The 15,240-nt window shown below is 47.8% G+C and overlaps 9 non-coding genes and 1 pseudogene across 9 annotated transcripts; all 10 read left to right on the top strand.

The window, feature by feature from the left end:
• The first annotated feature begins 802 nt into the window (after nt 1-802).
• Nucleotides 803-999, top strand: LOC142690363 (U2 spliceosomal RNA). Its single transcript, XR_012859144.1, has one exon. It is a non-coding gene; the product is annotated as a U2 spliceosomal RNA (small nuclear RNA).
• A 1,316-nt stretch (nt 1,000-2,315) lies between these two features.
• On the top strand, nt 2,316-2,506 carry LOC142690067 (U2 spliceosomal RNA). Its single transcript, XR_012858879.1, has one exon. It is a non-coding gene; the product is annotated as a U2 spliceosomal RNA (small nuclear RNA).
• A 1,288-nt stretch (nt 2,507-3,794) lies between these two features.
• Nucleotides 3,795-3,985, top strand: LOC142690332 (U2 spliceosomal RNA). The gene has a single exon (XR_012859118.1). It is a non-coding gene; the product is annotated as a U2 spliceosomal RNA (small nuclear RNA).
• A 1,284-nt stretch (nt 3,986-5,269) lies between these two features.
• Nucleotides 5,270-5,460, top strand: LOC142690331 (U2 spliceosomal RNA). The gene has a single exon (XR_012859117.1). It is a non-coding gene; the product is annotated as a U2 spliceosomal RNA (small nuclear RNA).
• A 1,292-nt stretch (nt 5,461-6,752) lies between these two features.
• Nucleotides 6,753-6,943, top strand: LOC142690066 (U2 spliceosomal RNA). The gene has a single exon (XR_012858878.1). It is a non-coding gene; the product is annotated as a U2 spliceosomal RNA (small nuclear RNA).
• A 1,284-nt stretch (nt 6,944-8,227) lies between these two features.
• Nucleotides 8,228-8,418, top strand: LOC142690065 (U2 spliceosomal RNA). The gene has a single exon (XR_012858877.1). It is a non-coding gene; the product is annotated as a U2 spliceosomal RNA (small nuclear RNA).
• A 1,300-nt stretch (nt 8,419-9,718) lies between these two features.
• LOC142690064 (U2 spliceosomal RNA) lies at nt 9,719-9,909 on the top strand. The gene has a single exon (XR_012858876.1). It is a non-coding gene; the product is annotated as a U2 spliceosomal RNA (small nuclear RNA).
• Nucleotides 9,910-11,201: 1,292 nt separating this feature from the next.
• Nucleotides 11,202-11,392, top strand: LOC142690062 (U2 spliceosomal RNA). The gene has a single exon (XR_012858875.1). It is a non-coding gene; the product is annotated as a U2 spliceosomal RNA (small nuclear RNA).
• Nucleotides 11,393-12,684: 1,292 nt separating this feature from the next.
• On the top strand, nt 12,685-12,875 carry LOC142690061 (U2 spliceosomal RNA). Its single transcript, XR_012858874.1, has one exon. It is a non-coding gene; the product is annotated as a U2 spliceosomal RNA (small nuclear RNA).
• A 1,280-nt stretch (nt 12,876-14,155) lies between these two features.
• Nucleotides 14,156-14,257, top strand: LOC142690364 (U2 spliceosomal RNA; annotated as a pseudogene).
• Nucleotides 14,258-15,240: the final 983 nt, after the last annotated feature.

Genomic DNA, 15,240 nt, shown 5'->3' with positions numbered 1-15,240 from the left:
TTAATTTACCCCCACAATATGTAATTTTAGAAAAAATAGTTGCTTTATTTAAATTAAAAGGGAAGAGTATTAATGATCTTAAAAATAGCAAGAAGCTTTTAATCGACCTAAAAAGAGAGGATGCGGTCAGCAGAATAGACAATTTTAACGAAAAACGCAGTGGTTTTATCTGGAAAATGTCTAACATATTTTATCTCTTTAACACACAGAAGGACCTGGCCTGGAGCTGCATTCATCAATGTCTTCCATGCCGGGCATTCCAATACAGAAGAAGATTCGCGAGGTCTGCCGTCTGCCCGAGGGAAGGCTGCCAGGCTGAGGAGACAGTGCGTCATTTACTTTGGACATGTTACTTTGCACAACATTTTTGGAAAAAGATATTCCCTCTTATGGAAAAGATGGCAGACCTGAAGGACTTATGTTACGATGATATTTTATATGGACAATTTGGATGCCCGACCGCGAATCAGAAGACAATAGCATGGAAGACGATGAATTGCGCTAAAGAAGCTCTTTGGAAGGCCAGGAACATCCTTCTTTTTAAACACGACGTTTTAACAACGGATGATGTTTTAGGTCTTTGTTTTAGTGAGATGTATTTATATTATTTAATTGACAGGAAAGCAAATGCCACCCTTCTAAATAAATGGTTTGTGACTGACTGGAACTCCAATAAATAAAGATTTGCCACCATGTCCCCCTATAAATATTAATGTAATTTGATTTTTACTATTGTAACAATATGAAAATGTTTGATGTAATTGTAGTGTTATCTATTGTAAAATTGAATTTTTATTAATAAATCATTGACACCCCCGCGAGGGGGTAGCCAACTGAAAAAAAAAATCTGTTCTTATCAGTTTAATATCTGATACGTCCCCTATCTGGCGACCATATATTAAATGGATTTTTAGAACAGGGAGATGGAAATAGAGCTTGCTCTGTCCACTCCACGCATTGACCTGGTATTGCAGTATTTCCAGGACCGGTGCACCCTTTCCTTATGTGTTGACTAAAAGCAGATTCCAAAAGTGTTTTTTGTCTTTGCTATTGTTTCTGTCTTTCTGAAGGGATCTCCCCTTTTAATCCCATTATTTCAACACCTGTTGGACAATGCATGAGTGATAATGAGCTCATTGATTAAATGCAATTAATGAATAGATTGCCACCTCTTGTTGTGTGTCGTCTGTGTTTCTGTGTTTCCGGCATTTCACATTGGAACACCTCATTCACCTTCCTTGTCTTCTCTCCGCCCTCCCTTTTAGGTAAGTTAAAGAGCTGCACCTGAGCCAGCCACTGATTGATTGATTGATTGATTGATTGATTGATTGATTGATTGATTGATTGATTGATTGATTGATTGATTGATTGATTGATGCAGCACAACAGTCAAATAGTGGAGTGGAGTAGGGGAACAGCAAACAGCCAATAAAGCAGCCCGCCCGCTCGCCTGCCCGCCACAATGGACCTACCTGTGTACACTAGATGGATGTGATGGAATGTACTGTCGTCCCTACATTTCAAGAAGAAGTAAGAATTGCAGTTGCAACAAAGCCTTGCTTGCCTACAAAGAGAGCAGCAATTTGGATTTGTTACTATGTTACCTAGAAGAATAACAAACTGTGCAAGGATGGAGGTTGTAGGAGCAAGGAGAAGTTGTCTGTAAAGTTGGTGGATGCCTATTTTCCATTTTGCAGTCCCTTGTCTCCCTCTTGTGGCCTCCTGGAGGCAACTAGCTGTGCAAAAAAAAGACAGCCTGGCGGCCGGCTGTTGCAGTGTTGCCCTCTCAGGCAACACTGAGTGACTGACTGAGCCTCACCGTCTTATATAAAGTTCAGACGGAACTTTGCACGTGTCATAGTGGAGCCCTCAGGATTCCAGAGCCAGCTTTCTGACATCATAATGGGGCCTCAGAGATAAAAGCCTGGGCCCAGGCAGTGTTGGTCAGTGCTGCTCAGCAGGCAGCACTGGACTGGACTGGATTACAGCTGATACAAGGTGTGAAGGAACAAGGGGTGGCTGTGGGCATGCACTTGCTGCCGCTGCCAGTGTTTATCTGCATGGCAGCAGGGCATTTGGGCGTTGCCAGGAAGGCGTTTTTATGTAGATTCCTCCTCTTTCAGCACTGCATTGTGGTGCAAGCAAAAGAAGCAAATCCTGTCTGGCTTCCTCTCCGGCCTTTATTCACCTCCCGTGTAGCTGTGAGTGTGTGAGCCTGCAGGGCCCCATGGAATTGCCTAGAAGTAGGCTGAATCGCTGCAAGGGCTGAACAGCAGTATCGGGCAGGCTCGGGCAACGCGCGGCCCGTTCGGGTTATCGCTTCTCGGCCTTTTGGCTAAGATCAAGTGTAGTATCTGTTCTTATCAGTTTAATATCTGATACGTCCCCTATCTGGGGACCATATATTAAATGGATTTTTAGAACAGGGAGATGGAAATAGAGCTTGCTCTGTCCACTCCACGCATTGACCTGGTATTGCAGTATTTCCAGGACCGGTGCACCCTTTCCTTATGTGTTGACTAAAAGCAGATTCCAAAAGTGTTTTTTGTCTTTGCTATTGTTTCTGTCTTTCTGAAGGGATCTCCCCTTTTAATCCCATTATTTCAACACCTGTTGGACAATGCATGAGTGATAATGAGCTCATTGATTAAATGCAATTAATGAATAGATTGCCACCTCTTGTTGTGTGTCGTCTGTGTTTCTGTGTTTCCGGCATTTCACATTGGAACACCTCATTCACCTTCCTTGTCTTCTCTCCGCCCTCCCTTTTAGGTAAGTTAAAGAGCTGCACCTGAGCCAGCCACTGATTGATTGATTGATTGATTGATTGATTGATTGATTGATTGATTGATTGATGCAGCACAACAGTCAAATAGTGGAGTGGAGTAGGGGAACAGCAAACAGCCAATAAAGCAGCCCGCCCGCTCGCCTGCCCGCCACAATGGACCTACCTGTGTACACTAGATGGATGTGATGGAATGTACTGTCGTCCCTACATTTCAAGAAGAAGTAAGAATTGCAGTTGCAACAAAGCCTTGCTTGCCTACAAAGAGAGCAGCAATTTGGATTTGTTACTATGTTACCTAGAAGAATAACAAACTGTGCAAGGATGGAGGTTGTAGGAGCAAGGAGAAGTTGTCTGTAAAGTTGGTGGATGCCTATTTTCCATTTTGCAGTCCCTTGTCTCCCTCTTGTGGCCTCCTGGAGGCAACTAGCTGTGCAAAAAAAAGACAGCCTGGCGGCCGGCTGTTGCAGTGTTGCCCTCTCAGGCAACACTGAGTGACTGACTGAGCCTCACCGTCTTATATAAAGTTCAGACGGAACTTTGCACGTGTCATAGTGGAGCCCTCAGGATTCCAGAGCCAGCTTTCTGACATCATAATGGGGCCTCAGAGATAAAAGCCTGGGCCCAGGCAGTGTTGGTCAGTGCTGCTCAGCAGGCAGCACTGGACTGGACTGGATTACAGCTGATACAAGGTGTGAAGGAACAAGGGGTGGCTGTGGGCATGCACTTGCTGCCGCTGCCAGTGTTTATCTGCATGGCAGCAGGGCATTTGGGCGTTGCCAGGAAGGCGTTTTTATGTAGATTCCTCCTCTTTCAGCACTGCATTGTGGTGCAAGCAAAAGAAGCAAATCCTGTCTGGCTTCCTCTCCGGCCTTTATTCACCTCCCGTGTAGCTGTGAGTGTGTGAGCCTGCAGGGCCCCATGGAATTGCCTAGAAGTAGGCTGAATCGCTGCAAGGGCTGAACAGCAGTATCGGGCAGGCTCGGGCAACGCGCGGCCCGTTCGGGTTATCGCTTCTCGGCCTTTTGGCTAAGATCAAGTGTAGTAACTGTTCTTATCAGTTTAATATCTGATACGTCCCCTATCTGGGGACCATATATTAAATGGATTTTTAGAACAGGGAGATGGAAATAGAGCTTGCTCTGTCCACTCCACGCATTGACCTGGTATTGCAGTATTTCCAGGACCGGTGCACCCTTTCCTTATGTGTTGACTAAAAGCAGATTCCAAAAGTGTTTTTTGTCTTTGCTATTGTTTCTGTCTTTCTGAAGGGATCTCCCCTTTTAATCCCATTATTTCAACACCTGTTGGACAATGCATGAGTGATAATGAGCTCATTGATTAAATGCAATTAATGAATAGATTGCCACCTCTTGTTGTGTGTCGTCTGTGTTTCTGTGTTTCCGGCATTTCACATTGGAACACCTCATTCACCTTCCTTGTCTTCTCTCCGCCCTCCCTTTTAGGTAAGTTAAAGAGCTGCACCTGAGCCAGCCACTGATTGATTGATTGATTGATTGATTGATTGATTGATTGATTGATTGATGCAGCACAACAGTCAAATAGTGGAGTGGAGTAGGGGAACAGCAAACAGCCAATAAAGCAGCCCGCCCGCTCGCCTGCCCGCCACAATGGACCTACCTGTGTACACTAGATGGATGTGATGGAATGTACTGTCGTCCCTACATTTCAAGAAGAAGTAAGAATTGCAGTTGCAACAAAGCCTTGCTTGCCTACAAAGAGAGCAGCAATTTGGATTTGTTACTATGTTACCTAGAAGAATAACAAACTGTGCAAGGATGGAGGTTGTAGGAGCAAGGAGAAGTTGTCTGTAAAGTTGGTGGATGCCTATTTTCCATTTTGCAGTCCCTTGTCTCCCTCTTGTGGCCTCCTGGAGGCAACTAGCTGTGCAAAAAAAAGACAGCCTGGCGGCCGGCTGTTGCAGTGTTGCCCTCTCAGGCAACACTGAGTGACTGACTGAGCCTCACCGTCTTATATAAAGTTCAGACGGAACTTTGCACGTGTCATAGTGGAGCCCTCAGGATTCCAGAGCCAGCTTTCTGACATCATAATGGGGCCTCAGAGATAAAAGCCTGGGCCCAGGCAGTGTTGGTCAGTGCTGCTCAGCAGGCAGCACTGGACTGGACTGGATTACAGCTGATACAAGGTGTGAAGGAACAAGGGGTGGCTGTGGGCATGCACTTGCTGCCGCTGCCAGTGTTTATCTGCATGGCAGCAGGGCATTTGGGCGTTGCCAGGAAGGCGTTTTTATGTAGATTCCTCCTCTTTCAGCACTGCATTGTGGTGCAAGCAAAAGAAGCAAATCCTGTCTGGCTTCCTCTCCGGCCTTTATTCACCTCCCGTGTAGCTGTGAGTGTGTGAGCCTGCAGGGCCCCATGGAATTGCCTAGAAGTAGGCTGAATCGCTGCAAGGGCTGAACAGCAGTATCGGGCAGGCTCGGGCAACGCGCGGCCCGTTCGGGTTATCGCTTCTCGGCCTTTTGGCTAAGATCAAGTGTAGTAACTGTTCTTATCAGTTTAATATCTGATACGTCCCCTATCTGGGGACCATATATTAAATGGATTTTTAGAACAGGGAGATGGAAATAGAGCTTGCTCTGTCCACTCCACGCATTGACCTGGTATTGCAGTATTTCCAGGACCGGTGCACCCTTTCCTTATGTGTTGACTAAAAGCAGATTCCAAAAGTGTTTTTTGTCTTTGCTATTGTTTCTGTCTTTCTGAAGGGATCTCCCCTTTTAATCCCATTATTTCAACACCTGTTGGACAATGCATGAGTGATAATGAGCTCATTGATTAAATGCAATTAATGAATAGATTGCCACCTCTTGTTGTGTGTCGTCTGTGTTTCTGTGTTTCCGGCATTTCACATTGGAACACCTCATTCACCTTCCTTGTCTTCTCTCCGCCCTCCCTTTTAGGTAAGTTAAAGAGCTGCACCTGAGCCAGCCACTGATTGATTGATTGATTGATTGATTGATTGATTGATTGATTGATTGATTGATTGATGCAGCACAACAGTCAAATAGTGGAGTGGAGTAGGGGAACAGCAAACAGCCAATAAAGCAGCCCGCCCGCTCGCCTGCCCGCCACAATGGACCTACCTGTGTACACTAGATGGATGTGATGGAATGTACTGTCGTCCCTACATTTCAAGAAGAAGTAAGAATTGCAGTTGCAACAAAGCCTTGCTTGCCTACAAAGAGAGCAGCAATTTGGATTTGTTACTATGTTACCTAGAAGAATAACAAACTGTGCAAGGATGGAGGTTGTAGGAGCAAGGAGAAGTTGTCTGTAAAGTTGGTGGATGCCTATTTTCCATTTTGCAGTCCCTTGTCTCCCTCTTGTGGCCTCCTGGAGGCAACTAGCTGTGCAAAAAAAAGACAGCCTGGCGGCCGGCTGTTGCAGTGTTGCCCTCTCAGGCAACACTGAGTGACTGACTGAGCCTCACCGTCTTATATAAAGTTCAGACGGAACTTTGCACGTGTCATAGTGGAGCCCTCAGGATTCCAGAGCCAGCTTTCTGACATCATAATGGGGCCTCAGAGATAAAAGCCTGGGCCCAGGCAGTGTTGGTCAGTGCTGCTCAGCAGGCAGCACTGGACTGGACTGGATTACAGCTGATACAAGGTGTGAAGGAACAAGGGGTGGCTGTGGGCATGCACTTGCTGCCGCTGCCAGTGTTTATCTGCATGGCAGCAGGGCATTTGGGCGTTGCCAGGAAGGCGTTTTTATGTAGATTCCTCCTCTTTCAGCACTGCATTGTGGTGCAAGCAAAAGAAGCAAATCCTGTCTGGCTTCCTCTCCGGCCTTTATTCACCTCCCGTGTAGCTGTGAGTGTGTGAGCCTGCAGGGCCCCATGGAATTGCCTAGAAGTAGGCTGAATCGCTGCAAGGGCTGAACAGCAGTATCGGGCAGGCTCGGGCAACGCGCGGCCCGTTCGGGTTATCGCTTCTCGGCCTTTTGGCTAAGATCAAGTGTAGTATCTGTTCTTATCAGTTTAATATCTGATACGTCCCCTATCTGGGGACCATATATTAAATGGATTTTTAGAACAGGGAGATGGAAATAGAGCTTGCTCTGTCCACTCCACGCATTGACCTGGTATTGCAGTATTTCCAGGACCGGTGCACCCTTTCCTTATGTGTTGACTAAAAGCAGATTCCAAAAGTGTTTTTTGTCTTTGCTATTGTTTCTGTCTTTCTGAAGGGATCTCCCCTTTTAATCCCATTATTTCAACACCTGTTGGACAATGCATGAGTGATAATGAGCTCATTGATTAAATGCAATTAATGAATAGATTGCCACCTCTTGTTGTGTGTCGTCTGTGTTTCTGTGTTTCCGGCATTTCACATTGGAACACCTCATTCACCTTCCTTGTCTTCTCTCCGCCCTCCCTTTTAGGTAAGTTAAAGAGCTGCACCTGAGCCAGCCACTGATTGATTGATTGATTGATTGATTGATTGATTGATTGATTGATTGATGCAGCACAACAGTCAAATAGTGGAGTGGAGTAGGGGAACAGCAAACAGCCAATAAAGCAGCCCGCCCGCTCGCCTGCCCGCCACAATGGACCTACCTGTGTACACTAGATGGATGTGATGGAATGTACTGTCGTCCCTACATTTCAAGAAGAAGTAAGAATTGCAGTTGCAACAAAGCCTTGCTTGCCTACAAAGAGAGCAGCAATTTGGATTTGTTACTATGTTACCTAGAAGAATAACAAACTGTGCAAGGATGGAGGTTGTAGGAGCAAGGAGAAGTTGTCTGTAAAGTTGGTGGATGCCTATTTTCCATTTTGCAGTCCCTTGTCTCCCTCTTGTGGCCTCCTGGAGGCAACTAGCTGTGCAAAAAAAAGACAGCCTGGCGGCCGGCTGTTGCAGTGTTGCCCTCTCAGGCAACACTGAGTGACTGACTGAGCCTCACCGTCTTATATAAAGTTCAGACGGAACTTTGCACGTGTCATAGTGGAGCCCTCAGGATTCCAGAGCCAGCTTTCTGACATCATAATGGGGCCTCAGAGATAAAAGCCTGGGCCCAGGCAGTGTTGGTCAGTGCTGCTCAGCAGGCAGCACTGGACTGGACTGGATTACAGCTGATACAAGGTGTGAAGGAACAAGGGGTGGCTGTGGGCATGCACTTGCTGCCGCTGCCAGTGTTTATCTGCATGGCAGCAGGGCATTTGGGCGTTGCCAGGAAGGCGTTTTTATGTAGATTCCTCCTCTTTCAGCACTGCATTGTGGTGCAAGCAAAAGAAGCAAATCCTGTCTGGCTTCCTCTCCGGCCTTTATTCACCTCCCGTGTAGCTGTGAGTGTGTGAGCCTGCAGGGCCCCATGGAATTGCCTAGAAGTAGGCTGAATCGCTGCAAGGGCTGAACAGCAGTATCGGGCAGGCTCGGGCAACGCGCGGCCCGTTCGGGTTATCGCTTCTCGGCCTTTTGGCTAAGATCAAGTGTAGTATCTGTTCTTATCAGTTTAATATCTGATACGTCCCCTATCTGGGGACCATATATTAAATGGATTTTTAGAACAGGGAGATGGAAATAGAGCTTGCTCTGTCCACTCCACGCATTGACCTGGTATTGCAGTATTTCCAGGACCGGTGCACCCTTTCCTTATGTGTTGACTAAAAGCAGATTCCAAAAGTGTTTTTTGTCTTTGCTATTGTTTCTGTCTTTCTGAAGGGATCTCCCCTTTTAATCCCATTATTTCAACACCTGTTGGACAATGCATGAGTGATAATGAGCTCATTGATTAAATGCAATTAATGAATAGATTGCCACCTCTTGTTGTGTGTCGTCTGTGTTTCTGTGTTTCCGGCATTTCACATTGGAACACCTCATTCACCTTCCTTGTCTTCTCTCCGCCCTCCCTTTTAGGTAAGTTAAAGAGCTGCACCTGAGCCAGCCACTGATTGATTGATTGATTGATTGATTGATTGATTGATTGATTGATTGATTGATTGATTGATTGATGCAGCACAACAGTCAAATAGTGGAGTGGAGTAGGGGAACAGCAAACAGCCAATAAAGCAGCCCGCCCGCTCGCCTGCCCGCCACAATGGACCTACCTGTGTACACTAGATGGATGTGATGGAATGTACTGTCGTCCCTACATTTCAAGAAGAAGTAAGAATTGCAGTTGCAACAAAGCCTTGCTTGCCTACAAAGAGAGCAGCAATTTGGATTTGTTACTATGTTACCTAGAAGAATAACAAACTGTGCAAGGATGGAGGTTGTAGGAGCAAGGAGAAGTTGTCTGTAAAGTTGGTGGATGCCTATTTTCCATTTTGCAGTCCCTTGTCTCCCTCTTGTGGCCTCCTGGAGGCAACTAGCTGTGCAAAAAAAAGACAGCCTGGCGGCCGGCTGTTGCAGTGTTGCCCTCTCAGGCAACACTGAGTGACTGACTGAGCCTCACCGTCTTATATAAAGTTCAGACGGAACTTTGCACGTGTCATAGTGGAGCCCTCAGGATTCCAGAGCCAGCTTTCTGACATCATAATGGGGCCTCAGAGATAAAAGCCTGGGCCCAGGCAGTGTTGGTCAGTGCTGCTCAGCAGGCAGCACTGGACTGGACTGGATTACAGCTGATACAAGGTGTGAAGGAACAAGGGGTGGCTGTGGGCATGCACTTGCTGCCGCTGCCAGTGTTTATCTGCATGGCAGCAGGGCATTTGGGCGTTGCCAGGAAGGCGTTTTTATGTAGATTCCTCCTCTTTCAGCACTGCATTGTGGTGCAAGCAAAAGAAGCAAATCCTGTCTGGCTTCCTCTCCGGCCTTTATTCACCTCCCGTGTAGCTGTGAGTGTGTGAGCCTGCAGGGCCCCATGGAATTGCCTAGAAGTAGGCTGAATCGCTGCAAGGGCTGAACAGCAGTATCGGGCAGGCTCGGGCAACGCGCGGCCCGTTCGGGTTATCGCTTCTCGGCCTTTTGGCTAAGATCAAGTGTAGTATCTGTTCTTATCAGTTTAATATCTGATACGTCCCCTATCTGGGGACCATATATTAAATGGATTTTTAGAACAGGGAGATGGAAATAGAGCTTGCTCTGTCCACTCCACGCATTGACCTGGTATTGCAGTATTTCCAGGACCGGTGCACCCTTTCCTTATGTGTTGACTAAAAGCAGATTCCAAAAGTGTTTTTTGTCTTTGCTATTGTTTCTGTCTTTCTGAAGGGATCTCCCCTTTTAATCCCATTATTTCAACACCTGTTGGACAATGCATGAGTGATAATGAGCTCATTGATTAAATGCAATTAATGAATAGATTGCCACCTCTTGTTGTGTGTCGTCTGTGTTTCTGTGTTTCCGGCATTTCACATTGGAACACCTCATTCACCTTCCTTGTCTTCTCTCCGCCCTCCCTTTTAGGTAAGTTAAAGAGCTGCACCTGAGCCAGCCACTGATTGATTGATTGATTGATTGATTGATTGATTGATTGATTGATTGATTGATTGATGCAGCACAACAGTCAAATAGTGGAGTGGAGTAGGGGAACAGCAAACAGCCAATAAAGCAGCCCGCCCGCTCGCCTGACCGCCACAATGGACCTACCTGTGTACACTAGATGGATGTGATGGAATGTACTGTCGTCCCTACATTTCAAGAAGAAGTAAGAATTGCAGTTGCAACAAAGCCTTGCTTGCCTACAAAGAGAGCAGCAATTTGGATTTGTTACTATGTTACCTAGAAGAATAACAAACTGTGCAAGGATGGAGGTTGTAGGAGCAAGGAGAAGTTGTCTGTAAAGTTGGTGGATGCCTATTTTCCATTTTGCAGTCCCTTGTCTCCCTCTTGTGGCCTCCTGGAGGCAACTAGCTGTGCAAAAAAAAGACAGCCTGGCGGCCGGCTGTTGCAGTGTTGCCCTCTCAGGCAACACTGAGTGACTGACTGAGCCTCACCGTCTTATATAAAGTTCAGACGGAACTTTGCACGTGTCATAGTGGAGCCCTCAGGATTCCAGAGCCAGCTTTCTGACATCATAATGGGGCCTCAGAGATAAAAGCCTGGGCCCAGGCAGTGTTGGTCAGTGCTGCTCAGCAGGCAGCACTGGACTGGACTGGATTACAGCTGATACAAGGTGTGAAGGAACAAGGGGTGGCTGTGGGCATGCACTTGCTGCCGCTGCCAGTGTTTATCTGCATGGCAGCAGGGCATTTGGGCGTTGCCAGGAAGGCGTTTTTATGTAGATTCCTCCTCTTTCAGCACTGCATTGTGGTGCAAGCAAAAGAAGCAAATCCTGTCTGGCTTCCTCTCCGGCCTTTATTCACCTCCCGTGTAGCTGTGAGTGTGTGAGCCTGCAGGGCCCCATGGAATTGCCTAGAAGTAGGCTGAATCGCTGCAAGGGCTGAACAGCAGTATCGGGCAGGCTCGGGCAACGCGCGGCCCGTTCGGGTTATCGCTTCTCGGCCTTTTGGCTAAGATCAAGTGTAGTATCTGTTCTTATCAGTTTAATATCTGATACGTCCCCTATCTGGGGACCATATATTAAATGGATTTTTAGAACAGGGAGATGGAAATAGAGCTTGCTCTGTCCACTCCACGCATTGACCTGGTATTGCAGTATTTCCAGGACCGGTGCACCCTTTCCTTATGTGTTGACTAAAAGCAGATTCCAAAAGTGTTTTTTGTCTTTGCTATTGTTTCTGTCTTTCTGAAGGGATCTCCCCTTTTAATCCCATTATTTCAACACCTGTTGGACAATGCATGAGTGATAATGAGCTCATTGATTAAATGCAATTAATGAATAGATTGCCACCTCTTGTTGTGTGTCGTCTGTGTTTCTGTGTTTCCGGCATTTCACATTGGAACACCTCATTCACCTTCCTTGTCTTCTCTCCGCCCTCCCTTTTAGGTAAGTTAAAGAGCTGCACCTGAGCCAGCCACTGATTGATTGATTGATTGATTGATTGATTGATTGATTGATTGATTGATTGATTGATGCAGCACAACAGTCAAATAGTGGAGTGGAGTAGGGGAACAGCAAACAGCCAATAAAGCAGCCCGCCCGCTCGCCTGCCCGCCACAATGGACCTACCTGTGTACACTAGATGGATGTGATGGAATGTACTGTCGTCCCTACATTTCAAGAAGAAGTAAGAATTGCAGTTGCAACAAAGCCTTGCTTGCCTACAAAGAGAGCAGCAATTTGGATTTGTTACTATGTTACCTAGAAGAATAACAAACTGTGCAAGGATGGAGGTTGTAGGAGCAAGGAGAAGTTGTCTGTAAAGTTGGTGGATGCCTATTTTCCATTTTGCAGTCCCTTGTCTCCCTCTTGTGGCCTCCTGGAGGCAACTAGCTGTGCAAAAAAAAGACAGCCTGGCGGCCGGCTGTTGCAGTGTTGCCCTCTCAGGCAACACTGAGTGACTGACTGAGCCTCACCGTCTTATATAAAGTTCAGACGGAACTTTGCACGTGTCATAGTGGAGCCCTCAGGATTCCAGAGCCAGCTTTCTGACATCATAATGGGGCCTCAGAGATAAAAGCCTGGGCCCAGGCAGTGTTGGTCAGTGCTGCTCAGCAGGCAGCACTGGACTGGACTGGATTACAGCTGATACAAGGTGTGAAGGAACAAGGGGTGGCTGTGGGCATGCACTTGCTGCCGCTGCCAGTGTTTATCTGCATGGCAGCAGGGCATTTGGGCGTTGCCAGGAAGGCGTTTTTATGTAGATTCCTCCTCTTTCAGCACTGCATTGTGGTGCAAGCAAAAGAAGCAAATCCTGTCTGGCTTCCTCTCCGGCCTTTATTCACCTCCCGTGTAGCTGTGAGTGTGTGAGCCTGCAGGGCCCCATGGAATTGCCTAGAAGTAGGCTGAATCGCTGCAAGGGCTGAACAGCAGTATCGGGCAGGCTCGGGCAACGCGCGGCCCGTTCGGGTTATCGCTTCTCGGCCTTTTGGCTAAGATCAAGTGTAGTATCTGTTCTTATCAGTTTAATATCTGATACGTCCCCTATCTGGGGACCATATATTAAATGGATTTTTAGAACAGGGAGATGGAAATAGAGCTTGCTCTGTCCACTCCACGCATTGACCTGGTATTGCAGTATTTCCAGGACCGGTGCACCCTTTCCTTATGTGTTGACTAAAAGCAGATTCCAAAAGTGTTTTTTGTCTTTGCTATTGTTTCTGTCTTTCTGAAGGGATCTCCCCTTTTAATCCCATTATTTCAACACCTGTTGGACAATGCATGAGTGATAATGAGCTCATTGATTAAATGCAATTAATGAATAGATTGCCACCTCTTGTTGTGTGTCGTCTGTGTTTCTGTGTTTCCGGCATTTCACATTGGAACACCTCATTCACCTTCCTTGTCTTCTCTCCGCCCTCCCTTTTAGGTAAGTTAAAGAGCTGCACCTGAGCCAGCCACTGATTGATTGATTGATTGATTGATTGATTGATTGATTGATTGATGCAGCACAACAGTCAAATAGTGGAGTGGAGTAGGGGAACAGCAAACAGCCAATAAAGCAGCCCGCCCGCTCGCCTGCCCGCCACAATGGACCTACCTGTGTACACTAGATGGATGTGATGGAATGTACTGTCGTCCCTACATTTCAAGAAGAAGTAAGAATTGCAGTTGCAACAAAGCCTTGCTTGCCTACAAAGAGAGCAGCAATTTGGATTTGTTACTATGTTACCTAGAAGAATAACAAACTGTGCAAGGATGGAGGTTGTAGGAGCAAGGAGAAGTTGTCTGTAAAGTTGGTGGATGCCTATTTTCCATTTTGCAGTCCCTTGTCTCCCTCTTGTGGCCTCCTGGAGGCAACTAGCTGTGCAAAAAAAAGACAGCCTGGCGGCCGGCTGTTGCAGTGTTGCCCTCTCAGGCAACACTGAGTGACTGACTGAGCCTCACCGTCTTATATAAAGTTCAGACGGAACTTTGCACGTGTCATAGTGGAGCCCTCAGGATTCCAGAGCCAGCTTTCTGACATCATAATGGGGCCTCAGAGATAAAAGCCTGGGCCCAGGCAGTGTTGGTCAGTGCTGCTCAGCAGGCAGCACTGGACTGGACTGGATTACAGCTGATACAAGGTGTGAAGGAACAAGGGGTGGCTGTGGGCATGCACTTGCTGCCGCTGCCAGTGTTTATCTGCATGGCAGCAGGGCATTTGGGCGTTGCCAGGAAGGCGTTTTTATGTAGATTCCTCCTCTTTCAGCACTGCATTGTGGTGCAAGCAAAAGAAGCAAATCCTGTCTGGCTTCCTCTCCGGCCTTTATTCACCTCCCGTGTAGCTGTGAGTGTGTGAGCCTGCAGGGCCCCATGGAATTGCCTAGAAGTAGGCTGAATCGCTGCAAGGGCTGAACAGCAGTATCGGGCAGGCTCGGGCAACGCGCGGCCCGTTCGGGTTATCGCTTCTCGGCCTTTTGGCTAAGATCAAGTGTAGTATCTGTTCTTATCAGTCCTTGTAAGGATAGATAGCTCGGAGAACCACTGGGGGCTATAAACACTAGCTTAGCGATCCAAGAGCGTTCCAGACGAAGCCGGCGACGAACTGCGGAGAAGAACCACCGAAGACGAAGATCCAGAAGGGAGAAGCCGCCATCGGGGAAGAAGCTCCGGGAGATCGCTGCCGGGAAGAAGGAGAACTGCGACAGAGACCTTCGGAGAAGAGCCGCTGCTGAAGGGGATCTTTGAAGAAGCTCGGCCGCAGAAGAAGCTCGACGAGGAACCGCTGCGGAAGAAATTTCGTGGAAGAACCTCGGCCAGCAAGGAGAAGATTTGCATAGCTCCGCCCCCTTCGGGAAAGAGCTATCGAAGATCCTCCCCAAGCGACAGGAACAGCTGGAAGAAGCCATGGCCTCAACCAGCAACCCTGCCACCCAGAAGAAGAAGGCTGATGGACCAGGTGAGCCGACCCAGGCCAGGACATCTCCTCCTGAAGCCTCCTCAAGCCAACAGGCCACCAGGAAGCCGAACCAGGCTGCTCCAACCCTGGAGCCCTGGATGAAGCAGACTGTGGCCCTGAAGCTGAAGGAGGTGGACGGGAGAGTGCCGGACATGACGGAAGAAGTGTTCTGCCAGAAGATGCTCCTGGACCAGGGCTTCGCTAAGCCGGAGACCATCAGCATCCAGGCCTTCATGACCGGGATGTTCTTCGTGACCTTCGCTTCGATCAACATCTGCAGAAGGTACTGGGAGATGGTGAAAGCGGCGAGGCCTGAATCCCCTTTCTCTCGCTTTGTGGGCAACTGCCCTGTCCAAAGAGAGGAAAGGCGGGTGACGGTCTCAATGCGGAACCCACACACCCCCGGCAAAGACATCACCACGCTCCTGAAGCGGTTCTGCACAGTGGTGAGGGAACCCACCCACATCCTGAACGGACTCGGCTTCTGGACTGGCAAGTGGTCGGTAATCGTCCGACTGAACAAGGATTCGAGCGCGGAAGACGGCCTCCAGCACCTGCCCCAGTCATTCTCGCTGGGCAACTCCTAC

Source organism: Rhinoderma darwinii, assembly GCF_050947455.1.
Source record: "Rhinoderma darwinii isolate aRhiDar2 chromosome 5 unlocalized genomic scaffold, aRhiDar2.hap1 SUPER_5_unloc_33, whole genome shotgun sequence".
Lineage (NCBI taxonomy): Eukaryota > Metazoa > Chordata > Amphibia > Anura > Rhinodermatidae > Rhinoderma > Rhinoderma darwinii.
The sequence above is the reverse complement of the archived record's forward strand: the minus strand, read 5'-3'. Positions and strand labels throughout refer to the sequence as shown.